A 14,740-nucleotide genomic window follows, 5' to 3' on the forward strand; every position below is an offset into this window, starting at 1 on the left:
TTGTTCTTCTGGCAGGAGAAGAAGCTTTGTCTTCATTGCTGTGTCTAAAACGGGATCTGGGGCTTGTGTAAACTTCAGTGAAATCCAAAGTGAATCCATCAGGCGCCATGAAACCATCCCAGCTTCACCCTGCTGGAGTCTGTCCGGGTGCTCTGGTGCTGTGGTGTCGTGACGAGGGAAGAATGAGATGCTCAATATGAGAATCAGCAAACTTCGTTTATTGATCATTACTAATAGCTTAATATACACTTTATAATTAGCTCATACATATTGCAAAAGCTAAGCTCATCATTGGTTCTGCTTAAATGTTGACTTCATCCTTTACTCCCTAACATTGTTGACACTTAGATGTTAATTCTGTCTCTCACTCCCTTCCTTTGTTGACACAGGTGACTTTCAGTTGCTTTTTGTTTTGCTAATCACAGTGTCTTGTTTACCAGCCAACTAACACGTACAAGGGCACTGTAACTTCGTTATCTCAGATCTTCTCACAGGCATAGACAGGCCGTGTTCTATACTCTAACAGCTCATCCATAGCTTTAGCTATATCCATATGTCTCTGTCTTGCTAGCAAATCCTCTACACTGCGGCACGGTGTCATCCAGGGAGAATTTGAGCAACAAGGAACTGGGCTACAAGGCAGGTTTTACAAAACTGCTCCCCCTCCACAAAACCTCAGAAAATAAGTTTGTCATCTGTTACCAGAAGAATCACTGAAAACACCCTTTGTGCCACTCTGTGAACGCCAAAATAATGGAATTGTGTGGACTTGTACTGTGAGTAAATCAGGGATTGTTTATAGGAGTTCCCAAATTAGAAGCAAATCCAGATTACTCATCTGTGGTAAAATGTTCTGTGAGCAGGACTGAAATGTGCTGCACACACACGTTAGAGCACATCCTGGAAATATGGAAGATTGGAAAACCGATTTCAGATTTAATAGCATTTCAGTTTTAACAGTTCATTTAAAACTTGAAATAAAAATATGTAAATCCAAGGAGTTTCCCTTTAAAAATTACTTAAAACATTGATTTTCTGGGGTTTTTGTAATTCCATCTTATCTAGGTTTTGTAGAGGGCTCAGATGTGAATATTCAGTCTGCTACTTGTGACAATGCCTGACTTCACTTACAGTATTTTTAATACTTATATATTGGTTAATGTCATTCTCATACCTGTGATCTTAGACTTGTGTGATTCTGCTGTTGTTTATAACAGAGAATTTCCTTTGACTTCACTGTGAGAGCTCTCCATGGAATGATGAACAGTAGTAATAATATTAATCATTTATAGAGCACTTTATATGTTCAAAATACAGGATAATCTTTAAATGAGCTCAGCTTTGCTCTCAGATATGTGAGTGAACTCTACATTGATTGTTGTAGACGGCGGGATAAAGACACTTTAGACCAAAGAATTGATCCATACTTATCCAACTTTATTGCTGCGTGCTTTGTGCTTATAAAGGTCTAATAATTAGCCTCATACATATTACAAAAGCTAAGCTCATCATTGGCTTCTGATTACCTAAAACATATTTGCGCAAATGCTCTGTGAATGCTGTTTCGTTTCATACTCTTATAGTTACTTGTTTGCTATTTGCTCTGCTTTCCCATCCGCTTTATTCTATTCTTCTGTCACGTATGCAGTTTCACAGACACAGTGACCTTCCAATAGTTTTCCCTTACCGTGGGACCAGAGCTATAGCATCTTTCTCGTGTCCTCTTTCTATCAACCACCTTTCTGTGATACTCTCGACAATTGATTTGAAAAATATTGTTACCTGTCATACGATTTATTTTTTTTATTTTCTAGTCTTAGTGGGTATTTTGGAAAGAGTTTCTTTATTTTTGTGGGACAGAATATTGTCTTATCTTAAGTTTGAGATCTTAAAAGGTTTGCAAAGGACACGCAGGTTGCTGTGGTGTCCTCTGATGATTTCAGCTGATAAACTGATTGCTTCCAATCCTTTTATCTGTGAGGGGACTGCAGGCCATGCTGGAAAGCAGGTGTTACTGCAGGGGACTTTTTCTGCTGTATGCAATGGAGTTAGCTTATAAACTCCTAAGGTAAGCATTTCTCTAGTGAATTCAGAAATTTTTACCAGTGTATCATAGGCATAAGAATTAACACTAATATTTGGAGTTTGCAGTTATCCCACAACTTTTCTAGAAGATCAGTAATTTCTGAGAGCTGGCTCCTGTTTGCAGTACAGAGCAGTCAGCTCTGCAACTGCATGGTTGCTTCATGTGTTGGTTGGTTTATTTTCCAAGATTTACAAGTACCATAAACTGTTGCCAAAAGCAGGAGAAATTATGAATAATATTTTTCTCCCCAATAGCCAAAATTTCGTGTGTGTGTGTGTTATTGGTATAAATAGCGAGTTGTCTTTTGAGTAGGAATAAGACTTAGTTCCTAAGGACAGTGAATTGTAGCAGACACAAGGTCTAACATTTGTTCTTCTCTTCACTTTCTTGTTTTTTCCAAACAGATAAAGCACATTATTCTGTGGTAAATGATACTCAGATGTTCTACAGCAGCAAGGAATTCAATATATGGGTACTCATTGAAGGCCTGATTCCATTTTCTAACTCCACAGTGCAAGTGAATGCACCCAACAGCCAGGGCAGCTTGATAAGTGATGCTGTAACAATTGTCAGGCCTCCAGGAGGTGAGTATGAAAAAGTGCTTTTTCTGTGCATGTAACAATTCCACAAACACTCTGTTGAACAAAATGTTATTTTTTATCTCAGCTGAGGACTGGAAGTTCAGAAGAATATGTTTGCATTAGTAGTTCTCACTACCAAAGTTGTTCCTTTTGGCTTCCAATTTGTCACACTGTTAACTTTAGGAACTAGAGAATGAAAACAGTTGTATAGTTAACATATTGTGAAGGTGAGAGGTGTATTATGTACTTCATTTTTTTCCTGTGAGTGGTGGTGTATTCTATCAGGGACAGCTGATCTAGTCCAAGAATATAGAGAGACTCAGCTGCATTTTGTAACCTGTTTTAGAATAGAAGTTGGAAGTGCTGACAAGGAGCACTTAGAGAACTATCGACTTAGAGAACTTTTTTAATAATAGTGATAGAAACCATTGGCAATATATTGAACCGGAACCCACAAAGTTCTTTAGTTGTAAGAAAGTCAGTTACAATGTGCTGATTTACAGTGACTGAGGCTCCAAACCCCTCTGGCTGTTATCTTCATAACAATTGGAAATGAGAGAACTGAGCAAATACACCCTGAACACTGTGAGTGTTTTGTTCTGTGGTTTTGTTTTGCTTGGTTGTTGTTTTTTTTGTCAAGAAAGCTTTTCCATTTCTAGCTGGTGTAGGTGTGTCCCTTTTGCATTCCCTTTTCATGGCCATCCTGGAGAATTAGCTTTGGTTGAATAAATGCCAATGGAAACAATTAATTTAAGCCAGTTTTGAATTGTAATGTGAGAACCCAACAGCTCTTGATCTTGAGAGATGTGTAGGTGTAGCTGTGGAGTAAGAACAGTGTAGAGTGACATCCATACCATTTTAAAGGAAAAGAAAAACAAAACCAAAGAAAAGAAAAATCCCAAAACCTTACTGCGCAAAAATAGAGTTAAACTTGAAACAGTTTGCTTGCAAACAGCTGGATTAGGTTTGGGTCCAAACCAGCAGAAAGACTTCAGGAAAGTGAGTAAATACAATACAGAGTTTGTGTGACAGATTACTGAGAAATAAGGAAAAGATCCATTTCCAGCACATTTTATACTTTTCCAATTTTATTGTCAAGTTACACCTAATATTAACAAATAGACTTTGTTATAGAATAATAAAACTGCATCTGAGTTTCATTACTCATTTAAGACTGAGCAGTAAGACAATGTTATTTCTAATTCCAGTGCCACATTTTAATTTTGCACAGCAAAATTTGGTAGTGAAAATGCTACCAAATGACAAAGGAAAGGATCTTTAAAGATAAGCAAGGCTGTGCACAGGTTTATGACAGCCATTCAGATGGACTTTCTTTCATCATTAGATTGTTGTTGATTACAATTAGAAAACTTACAGCTTTGAAATTATCTTTTTTATGATCTTGTGGTGGTTTAAAAGCAATACCTCGTTGGTTAAATAGGTTTTTAGTTCATGCTTTCTTTCAGTTAATGCTCTGAAAACGTATTATCCTGATTTACACATAAAATCCTGCTGAAAAGCACGTGGCATTCACTGGGATATGTGTGTTTAAGTAGAATGAAATTAGCAGTGAGAGTTATTAAAGAAATCTTCCATACTCTTGTCCATGGACTGTGATCTGTAGTGAAAGGAACACTGAAGCCAAGAGGCCTCCTTAGAGGAATGAATATTCAGTAAACACAGCAAACTGATGTTAGGTCAGAATTAATTAGGAAAAAAGATCAAACCTGGATATACAAGATTTTTCCCTGTGAGACAGATTTGCTTTTCCATTTTGCTTAGTATTGCATTGAGAGTCACATCATAAAACTTGTTTTGAAAGTTTTCCTTTATGTCAAATTTCAGTCCTTTGGATACATCAGTTGTTATTCTCTCTTCTCTTTCTCCTCCTTCTTTTTCTCTCTCTCTTTTCTCTCTCTTCTTTCTCTCTTTTATTTCTCTCTCTCTCTCTCTCTCCTCTCTCATCTCCTCTCCTTCTCCTTTTTCTCTTCTTTGCTTCTTTCCCTTTTTTCCACCAGGATTCTTTTCCAACTGGTTTCTTTTTGTTCTGTGTCTTCTGTTTCTTCTTCATTTTTCTTCTCTTACATTCTGTTATGTCACTTCATGTGAATTTAAAAATGAAAAAAAAATTAAAAGTATTTTTTTAAAAACTCATTGTGAAAAAAATAACATTTAAAAATATTTCAAATTCTCAAATATTTGCATGATATCTATCTCACTTCAGGATAATATAATCTCTGATTTTGATGGAGAGCAGGAAATGTTTTAAACAAAGTTCTTAAATGCAAAATTGCCACCATTTCCTTTCTAGAGGCAGTTTAAGGAGACAGCAGGATAGAGCAGGGAGGAGGAAAGAGCTCTCCTACATCTCTCATCACTGACCCAGCTAATTAAATAGTGTCAGTGGCCAACTTTGTATTGTCCATTCCAGTTCCTTTTGTCCAGACAGATGATTTCATGGGGATACAAAGGTAGGATTGCAAAAGTGCTTGTGTGGAAAGTTGGGAGTTGTTCTAATGAAACCAGAATTCTTCCCTAAGCTCTGCAATATTGAACTGATTGTCATTTTCATTAGTGCTACTTTCTTTTCTTCCCCTCTCCCAGGCTGTTGAGCACATCTTTCAGTGAGCTCACCCTGTGTCTATTCTTGGTTTTGGATGGGTGTTGTGGATGGCAAAAGATGAGAGAAGTGAGTCTCCTTCCTGAACAGTTGTGTCTTCAGACTCTGGCAATGGGAGGCACAGAGGTGCCCTCTTTGCTGCTCCCTTTCCTAAAGTGCAGCCAGCTGGGGCTCAGCCGGACCCCACAGATCAGAAAGGGCCACCTCAAGGTTGCTTTAAACTGAGGCTTAATGGAAGTCCCTGCTCATCAAACTGCGGAGTTTTCCCAGCAGGCAGTGACACTCCAACTGTGTCCTTCTCTTCCGATTCCCTCCTTCCCTTTGCCTCCACCCCCTGTGCTTTTGGGGCTGGGCAGATCTCCCCCAGCTCCAGCTGGGCCCTTTCCATGCTGCAGACATGTGACACCTGCATTGATCAGCTTTGGGGTTGCTTTCTGTCTTCTGGAGCTGCACGAGACAGTTGGGACACGAAGATCCAAACAGCAGTTGGAGTTGCCTGGGAGAACATGGATGGTTTTGCTTGCTTAGGGAGAGCCAGGTGAGAAAGGGAAAACTGCACAACAGTTTGGAAGAGCTGACTGATCATCTGTGAGCAGGGAATTCACCTCACTGTAGAGGTCTCACTCCAGGTCTTTCCAAAACCTCAGCCTTAGCATGAGATCCAGGCTGTGCTTAAGATCTCTGGGAAGAACTCTGTGGTAGAGGAGATTTCCTGCTGCAAAACTACAGCTTACTTATACTTCTAAAAAAAGAAGACTATATAAAGATGGGGGAAATGGGTCATGTGAAATCTAGCTGTAGATTATCATTTAAAATTACTACCTGCAATCACATTAACCCATTTTAGACCAATTTCAGTTTTACACAGAAAAAGACACAATTTAGATCAAGTATGCCATTTTTATATAGTCTCAAGGGTAATTATGCTTGTGTTTTTTTTTTTTTTTTTTTTTTTGGTTTTGGTTTTCTTTTCATTCTGTGTAAATCAACTGGACTTTTCAGTACTGTAATTAAAGTCAACATTATTTATGTGACAAGTTGAATTCCTCCTGTTGAAGGAATTCTACGATAAAATGACACTGAAATTCCTGGTGAAAACCTACAGGAGACATTTGAAAAATCGCACTGTGAATTTTCTCTTTCGAACCATTTTCCAGATATATGTGAGTACTGGGAATTGGATCCATTTTTGTGTTACTTTACTGCTATGACTTGCACTGCTTTTCTAAAAAGCTCACTTTGTAATATTTTTTTCTTTTTGACAATTCCTGCCCCTACAGTTTTGAGAATAAAATGGCATTTTCATTAACTGTCAGCGAAGGCAAATATCTGTGAGTTGTTTGTTTGTTGGTTGAAGTTTTTTTGTCATGTCATTCTGTATTTTCTGCAGTTGAAGCATCTGGATTATGGAATTTAGCCTGGTCATCATAAAGCACTTGAGTGAAGGGACAGGGTTTGAAGGTTTGAGCCACTTTGCACAGTTGAGGAAGCTTTGAAGTTCCTCTGCTTGCAATGAACTCTGTGTTCCTCCTGCAAAGTTCTGTCACCCTCTTACATTTTCGTCACCTTTCCAGATTAGGGGAAAAAAAAAAAGCTTAAGTGGGGGAAAATGAAAGTTCTTTTAAGATCTTGCTGAGGCTGAAATGTAGAGGGAATCAAATCACTGCTTTGTTCCTGTCTTTAGCTGGGGACAAAACCAGAGATGATCTTTCTTAAACATGATAGCCATAAAAGTTATTTTGCTTTCTTTGCTGGTTCTACTTACAGTTAAAAATTACTCTGTGGGATTTTTCTCTGTAGTTTTGAAAAGGTCTGAAGTTGAACTTTAAAAATCTGAAATTTTGTATCTGAATTCTTGAAACCCTTTGCACAATTAAAATATTTTTCCTTCCTATAACTTGTTTCCAACCAAACATTAGCTTGGCTACCATATAAAAGGGGATATTCTTGTGCTGTAAGGTGTGGAAAATGTAAATACCTGCCAAATTCTGAGACAATGAGACACAAAGGCCACTGAGAATGAAGAGAGAAAAGGAGAGAAAAATGGAAGATACGGCAGTTTATTCTTTTTAGTAATGATAGTTGCCAAACATACCTTAATGTCTGAGATTTCTGATGTTTGTTGGCTTTTTTACTGTCATCAGGTGAGTGAATATGACCTTTATGCAAAATAAACCGAGTACAATTTTTTTTCAAACTAAAAATAACCTCTTAATTTTCAACTTGTGTTAAAGAAACCTTTTTCCAGAGTTCTCTGCTGTCCTGCCATATAATTGAAGTGAAGGAATGAAAAGATACTCAAATATGTCAGTCACGCCAAAGCCAAGGAAATCAAGATTTGGCCTTTTGCCTGCATTTTATAGAAAAACTGTCACGACTATCTCCCAAATAACTTTGATAGAAGAAAAAAGAAAACTGGACTTGAGTTCAGTTTGTGTTCCTCTCAGGAGATGTCTTTACTGACACCGTCCCTGCTCTTCTGCACTCACAGGGAGCACTGTGACTTTGTTTTTCATGGTGATTTGCTCCCTTCTAGCCCAGTCTTCAGCCACTTGGAATTTCTATATAATCAGAAGTTCTACTCAGCTTTACTGAACAAGTGGGAAGCAGAACTGGCACACAAACTCTCCATAGTCTGTAGTGTATTAATCAGTAAAATTCTCCCAGTTTTAAGCAGAGAGTTGTGCTATTTATCACAGCAAATAAAGTAAGGAAGAATTAGTAAAAATGGGGCAATGCCTGTAATTTCTCTGCATATATCTAAAATATTTTTTATTGTGTGAACTCCCTTTCATCACTTAACATTTTTGTCTCAATTATTTGCCTTTTCTGTGACTGTTTCAGAACAAGGGCTTTTCTGGTCTTGTTCTCACAGCTGATAACTTTTATTCCTAGCATCAACTCTCTTTCCTGCTCACCACATTTTTAAGAAACCTGATTTTTATGATGTGGTATTGCTGAGCACAGTATGAGTGAAGTCTTGCCAGAGATTTCATTACTACTTCCTTACATTTACATCCTACATTTATAGCACTGTGTTGGCTTTTAAATTTATTCCTATAGTTGTTTAGCCATTTATGGACAGAAGGCCACTATTATATCCAAATTCTTGAGCACATGCTTTCCTCTACTTCATTTCTACACTTTCCTTGGCTGTATTTGTAAAACATGTACTTTAGGAGTATTTTTATTTTGAGCGAGAGAAAACTTTTTCTCCATTTACAAACTTATATGCGAGCAATTGAGCAAGGTTGCCAGGTGTTTTTCTTTCCTTACTTTTTTTCTCTAGGGTATTATTACATGGAGAAACCATGGTAAGGAATTACCATCTGATCTGAAATACAGGTTTGTCCTACACTGAGTACCTGATCAAATGAACCAAGTACATCATCAGAAGATGGATGGTCTTGTGGGTAAGGCTCAACCCCCATACACTGAACTTTATAGCACTTCTACAGGCTTCCTGTGGGCTTGTATATTTTGAAGAAAATGTTGTGTCATGAAGAAATCCTTGGGTTAGTGCCAAACCAAGGCTGCATGTCCACAATGAATAGTGCAGTGCTGGAAAGACATATTAGTTTGAGACTTAAAAGCAATACAGTTGTACTGGCCTGAGTATAATGAGCTTCTCAGCCAGGTGTATTAGCTGTAATACAGCACTGATGGAAATATCAGCTCCCAGTTTTCAAGACAGCCTGACCGTGGGTCCACTCAAGTCAGGCAGTTTTGAATATTCCTTGTTCTGCCAGAGGGATATTTGTTCAGGGACTTTCAGCAAGTGATTTCACTCTGTTGCTATTACTGTGCTTCCTATTACTCTTCTACAATATTATTATTTTGGAAAACTGATGGAAATTAGTTGCTCTCTGCATCTGATCTATCTAGAAATCCCTTTCTTTTTATGTATTAGAATAGGACCTTGAGTTGAAGCACTCAACAAGAAGATCCTATATAAATTCTTCTGAAACTGTTTTGAGAAATGTACTCATAAGTCAAGAGTCACTATAAACATATTTACATACGCTGTCAAAATGGATAAATTAACCTTTCAAACCCCTGTGTCAGTCTGAACTTCATGATGGTTTAGGTTACAAAGCTGACTGGAAGCTGTATGGGAATGCAGTATAATATCCTATCACAAGCCCAGGCTAGTGATGGCACGTTGCCATTCTGAGAAGCAAACAGGCACATTTCTGTAAGGACAATGAATGGCTTTTGCAGCAAGTGGTGAGAATTGTGCCATTGCACAGTCAGCAAACATCCCCCCCAACTCCGGGGCTACAACTGGGCCACTGCCGTGGGCAGGAGAATGACAAACGGTGTTCTGAAGTGAGCCCACACCAGAGATGAGGCTTCACTAGCAAGAACTGGTGCAACATTTCTCAGCAGAGTGTAAACTGAGGCCATCTGACATAACCTCAGCCACGGGGTTTTTTTGGCCTTGGCCTGGTATTATTATCTGTAGTTGTCTGTTGTGCAGGCATTGTCATATCCTATTTACTCATGGCCACCTTTTGTCTTTTTCTTCCCAGTTAGACTTGCCTAGACTTGCAGATCATCCTGGAAGGAGGTACACTAGTTTAGACAAGGCTTTACTCAGTTAGACACCCTGAAATATAGAATACTCTGCCAAGTTCTTGTGTGTACATGTTGTGAAAGTATTACTTAGTTACATTCAACTTCAACAATAATTTGGACCTTCTTTCCAGCTCTTGACAAAATAAAACAATTTTTAATTGATGAGCATTGGAATGAATGAAGTCTGAGTTCCCAGACTTCCTAAATACAAGGGTTACTATGTTTTTCTCTCTTGCTATTGATCAAAAACTGTTGAAGTCTTTTTTCCCAGCTAGATGCAAATTTCTCTTTTGCCTGAGCACTATACTGTCCAGTAAAACAAGAGTTCATGCTCTAACATTTCCCTCCACCAGGAAACTTGGTAATGAAGTCCTGTTCCTCTTCTTGGTTATCATATGCTGCCGTATTATTGGAAATGTGCCACCATAATAAGAAATTAAGGACAATAAACAGACTGGAAGCACACTTGAAATCTGTCTTTCTTAAGAAAACAAGAAAAAATATAGGATTTCTATCTTATATGAAATTCTATATTTTGATACACATTCAAATGAAAAAAATTGAAGTCCTAAACTTCACAGGGAAATGAAAATCATACAGTCTTTTGATTAAAAAGATTTTGTTTTGTTTCTAGTCAAGGTTACCTTTAAACCTGACAGAAATCCAGTGGTGATACCCTGAATTGACCACATATTAGAGGCAGACCTCTGTAATTTCTTTCTCCATATACTGAGTTGCCCAAAAAACCCGGACTTTTTTTAGTGGAAAAAAAGCCCCACTTAAAACATCTGCAAAAGCAAACAAAAACCCTACAAATTTGTATTGCCTTAGAATATAAATGAGAATAGTGATTTTCCAGAGAAAGATCAAAGTCAGTAGATCAGGAAGGAGGACTTAATATTTAAATCTCCCTTGCACTCTGCATCTTCACTTGCCCTTTGGATTTCAGTTCACTTGTGGGGTTTATGAGTCGCAGATCACTCTAACCAGTCCCCTCTCAGCAGGGCTTCTTCCAGCGCTGTACAAGTTTGTTGCTGTCTCCCTCCTCTCTGCAGGAGTCCCTCAGTCTCTGCTGCTCTGGCTTGCAGTTTCTGGCTGTGACTCTCCCCCTTCTTGCAACCCTCTTGACTTTCATTGCTTTTCTCCCTGGCTTATCCTCAGTTCATCCCCAGGAACAGCCCAAATCAAAGCTCCCACCCGACCCTGGCATTTTTGTCTAAAAGAAATGCAACGCGAGAAAAAGGAACAAGCAGATGAAAGAGAGTATTTCCTTCAGAGGCCCAAGGACTCTGCAGTGCTGGGATGTTTGCAGCAGGGTTCTGTGGTTTGGGTCCTGACCTGGGTTGCCGTCTCCCAAACTGGGAACAGTGTCATATCCAGCAGCTCCATCTCTGGGAACTCCCCAGGTGCATGCGAAAACTGAGGAAGGCACCAGTGCAGACAGGAGACACCAGTTTCCTGGCAAACAGGCAACCGTGGTGTTGGATAGAGAAGTAACAGTAGCCCCACAGAACTTGCTTGGTTTGTGGTTTCTAAACCCTCCTGAAATGCTACGCTTGAGTAAGTCCCAACCAAAACATTTTCAAATGACGTCTCTTTGCAAACTGCTTGCACTACAAGTTTTATTTTAACAGAACTGTCTTCTGATAGGGAAGTGTTTCATATGCAATTTCTTTAATTAACTCTAGTAAGCACATTATGTGCTTGTGTTCTGTATTTCCCTTTCCCCCCAAACTGCTTCACTCTCAGCAGTTAACTGCCTAATTGCTCCTGTAATGCCTTCTTAATTCTTGTAAAGATCTTATCACTTCACCTGTAGATTTCTGAGTAGCCTCTTTTTCTAGTTGATCCTGTAGTTCCTTCATTGACTCTTGAAAAGATCTTATCACTTCACTTGTGGATTTCTGAATAGCCCATCTGTCTTTTTATGTTGTTTTAAGGACAACACATAAAACAGCACCTACAAGAAGTTGTCCTACTCCAAGGCCAGACTTCAAGAGGGAATAATCCCCATATAACTCACCCTGAGGTGTCATTCCTTTTGACTCAGTCATTAACCCAGCTCAGGTTAATGTCTTTCTCCCCCTTAACCCTCTGAGGGTCAGCTTGACTCTCTCCTGGAAAACCTTTCAACAGGTACCAGAGAACCTTTCAACAGGTCCAGGCTACACCAGAAAGCCTTTCAACAGGTCTGATGTGCCCGGGTCACACCGAGACGACAAAAATTATCACTATAATTTCATAATGAAGGGCGGTCACCATTTGACTCACCCTCGGTTATCAGTTTTGGACTACACCGATCACTACATCAAAAAGATCCTTGTCCGTGATGCCAAAAATGTTACAACCCACCCCAGAAAAGGGGGGGGGGGGGTAACCCAGGTTCTTATTAATAAATCCCTTTGGATGGATTAGAGTGAAATGACACTAAATAATTGGTGTTTGAAAACTTATATATGTAGGGTTTATTTTAGAACAATTTTGTTTCAAAGGTAAACAGGTATGTTGCCATTTTGGGTGTTATCATCTACAGCAATATGGCATAAAGATAACCTTTAGGAAAAATGCATAAGGGAGAGAAAGGAAAGACAGGACAAGGGTAAGGGAGAGTAAGGGAAAGCAAAGCTGAGAGTGGAAAGATGTCTATAGTCACCGCCCACGGGGTCCAGAGATGGAACTTGGGAGTTGCAGCTCCAATGTCTGTCAGTTGAAGTGGTGGCCTTGATCCACTGCGGGTGGGGGAGGGAAGCCCCCACACTCCAAGAAGTTATGAGTTATTATATCCATGGACAGTGTCCCGGGCCGTGCCTTGAGCCTCCAAGGTCTGCTGGGCCTGTGCAGAGTTCCCGTGAGGGGCCTGGTAAACACGTCTCTTCTCATCTTTTCAGGGCTTGACACCTTCAGCAGCACTGGCGGGGGGATGGGTCCAGCTGCCTCTTCCCAGCCTGCAGAAGTCCCCTGGCAATCCTAGAATGCGTAAGTCATGACCCATTTCAGTCTCTAACAGCACAAGGTCATGGCTGTCGGGATTTTGAAGGTATGTGTTGTATGAACCATAGTGATCATTCTGAGTCCGTTCATGCCAGCACTGACAAACTAAAGGAACGAACCAAACAGCTATGCAAAGATGATAGCAATGACTTTTGGGGATTGTTTACCTGGCTGAGAGGTTTTGGAACTGAGCCTTGGATCAAATGATTGTTGGTGTTGGGATTTCATGTGTTGGAAGTATTTGTTTTGATTTTGATCTGTGTTCCTTGTTTATTATCTTGTGTTCAACGAATGATTGATCATAGTCTTAATCATGTTATGACCATGCAGATGAATACAGTGTTTGCCCTGCAGCTGTTAAACAAAACAGGGGGAGATGGGGTGGATCATGGACCAGAGCAGAACTTAAAGGGTTACCGAAGCAGAGGACATTGCCAGAATGAAGAGAATGTGGCAGAAGGTGGGAGGAACTGTCTACAGTGTGCGTGGAGCCAAAGGTCGTGTGATCCAAAACAAGATGATTGAAGAAGAAAGCGTGTTGAAAACTGATAGGTGTAAAGATGGGCATTAGTTGTTAATAGGTAGAAATATGCTCACTGTAATTTTATAGGGCCAGGTATTGCTTGTTGATAGGTTATAGATGAAACTAATTCTTCTAGAAATAGAGGCCTGAAATAAATAAATTATTCTCTTGCATCTTACTAAGGGAGTCCATGCCTTGCTATGGACTATATTTGCTACAGCTGCCCCTGGGGCATCAGAAGTGGTGCTGAAGCCTCTTTCAGCCCAGCCCCGGGTGCAGTTTTCTCATCCCCTCACCGAGTGCCCACTCCCCCAGCCAGCATTGACCAACCAGGGTGTTTGGCACACTTGATTTGGTGGTTTGGAGAAACAGCTTTGGGTTGGCAGGCGGCCAGATAACCTCGAGTAACAGCCCTGGCGAGGTGCCCAGACTGGCAGGGGCCAGGGGATCGCTGCTCCACGGAACCAGCTGGAGCTCCGGGTGAACCCGAGCTGAAGGGTCTGTGACCTGTGGATGAGTCCGGCATAGAGCAGCCCGGGAGGAGCCCACACTGGAGCAGAGGATGCCCAAAAAAAGCCGAGAGCCCGTGGGAAGCCCCTGCAGAGCCGTGGGAGTAAAGCTCTGGTTTCCAGGGCTGCCCCCCGCCCCACCGACTTCTTGGGCACCTCCTCAGAAGCGCCCCCAGACTGCGATGGAGAGAAGAACTGCAGCTGTGACTGATGGGCACAGGGAGGAGAGAGACAGCCAGCAAAGAGGGCTGGGGGCGCGAAGGAATAAGCTAAGACGGTTACGGGATAAAGAACTTGTGCCGAGGTTTCTTAGTCAATCGGAGCGATCTTGTGGCGCTTCTCGGCTCGGCGGGGCCGGGGAGGCGGCAGTGGGACACGCGGGGCCGGGACTGTGCGGGCGGACCCAGCGTGGAGCCCGAAGGTTGAGCGGACCTGCTGGGAAACAACTTCCTGTGCCCCCCGGTGCCCGCGGGCTCGGCAGTGCAGCTCTCCTGGTGGCAAGGGGCGGCGGAGACCCCTCGATGCGGCTCCTCACTCCATCACCTTCTCCAGTGCCTCCTCGCCGGTCCTTTGGTGCAGCTCTTTCAGCCTGGGGCAGCTCTTTTATTGTTTGTTTTTTTGTTGTATTCTCTGTTATTCCGTTCCCAGCTCCCATCTCCCCGCCCTCCCCATGAGGCTCTTGCAGCACCGCCGCTCCTCGCCCGGCCCGCGGGGCAGCTCTTTAGTGAAACAGAGCTGCGGGGACCCCGCGGGGCAGCTTTTCATTCTATTTACCCTATTCCCTGTCATTTATTCTATTCTCACCCCGCCTGTCCCTGTGTGCAGCTCTTTCAGACACGGGCGGTGGAGACC

General features: G+C 41.1%; 1 long non-coding RNA gene across 2 annotated transcripts; it reads left to right on the top strand.

The window, feature by feature from the left end:
• The first annotated feature begins 2,623 nt into the window (after positions 1 to 2,623).
• LOC113960522 lies at positions 2,624 to 13,355 on the top strand. 2 transcript variants are annotated; one of them, XR_003532047.1, is made up of 3 exons: positions 2,624 to 2,670; positions 12,754 to 12,902; positions 13,211 to 13,355. It is a non-coding gene; the product is annotated as an uncharacterized LOC113960522 (long non-coding RNA). The 2 variants fall into 2 exon arrangements; XR_003532048.1 differs by lacking the exons at positions 12,754 to 12,902; positions 13,211 to 13,355 and adding exons at positions 5,272 to 6,450; positions 6,678 to 7,570 and having other exon boundaries at positions 2,640 to 2,670.
• Positions 13,356 to 14,740: the final 1,385 nt, after the last annotated feature.

The sequence above is a fragment of the Corapipo altera genome, unplaced genomic scaffold (assembly GCF_003945725.1).
Source record: "Corapipo altera isolate COAL_440 unplaced genomic scaffold, ASM394572v1 131387, whole genome shotgun sequence".
Classification (NCBI taxonomy): domain Eukaryota; kingdom Metazoa; phylum Chordata; class Aves; order Passeriformes; family Pipridae; genus Corapipo; species Corapipo altera.